Source organism: Elephantulus edwardii, unplaced genomic scaffold (assembly GCF_000299155.1).
Source record: "Elephantulus edwardii isolate Elephantulus edwardi_28Jun2011 unplaced genomic scaffold, EleEdw1.0 scaffold00148, whole genome shotgun sequence".
Lineage (NCBI taxonomy): Eukaryota > Metazoa > Chordata > Mammalia > Macroscelidea > Macroscelididae > Elephantulus > Elephantulus edwardii.
Window position 1 is genome coordinate 3,019,822 of NW_006399898.1, and position 829 is coordinate 3,020,650.

Consider the following 829-nt stretch of genomic DNA (forward strand, 5'->3'; position numbering starts at 1 on the left):
GAGGCAAGCTGTTATGGAAGTGGATGCCACTCCTCCAACAACAAAGTGCCATCAAGTCAATTACAACTCAGAGCAATAGATGTGAATCTTGCCTATCCTGAGCCATCTTTGTTCTGTTCAAGCCTCCTGTTTCAGTCACACCATCAATCCACCTTAGTGTATTCCTCTCTTTCTCTGACTCTACCTTTTCCTGCATGATCTCTCTCTCTCTCCAAGGACTGACTCCTTTAGTGAGACAAAGTTTCACCATCCTTGCCTCTAAGGTGCACTTTGCCTGTACTTCTTTTTAGACAGATTTGTTTGTTCTTTTGGCAGTCCATGGAATATTCAGTATTCTTAGGCAACGCCACAATTCAAAGGCATAGATTTTTCTTTTGTTACCCTTATTAATTCTCCAACCTTCAGATACACAGGAAGCTATTGAAAATACCAAGGCTTGTGTCAGGCACACGTTAGTCTTCAAACTGACAAGATTAAAACTTTGGAAATTCTATGCGAGAATTCTGTCTCATAGGATGTTAATGAATCCAAATATACCGGTTTTGTGGATTTTAGAAATGGGACTGACATGGGGTTGAGGGAAGAGTGAGACAGAGAGGATAAATAATGTATACTGCATTGAAACAGATGAGGGAGATAACTATTTATTATTATTATTATTATTATTATTATTATTATTTGATTAGGTATTATTGTCATGACAGGATCCAGAACGAAGGCTGCTCGGTGGAAAGGACTTGGGGGGGAGGGATTGTGTAACAACGAAAGAACTTTTCTTTTACTTTTCAAAGAGAAGAGCGAATTAGGGGGGAGAGAGGGTGTTGTTGTT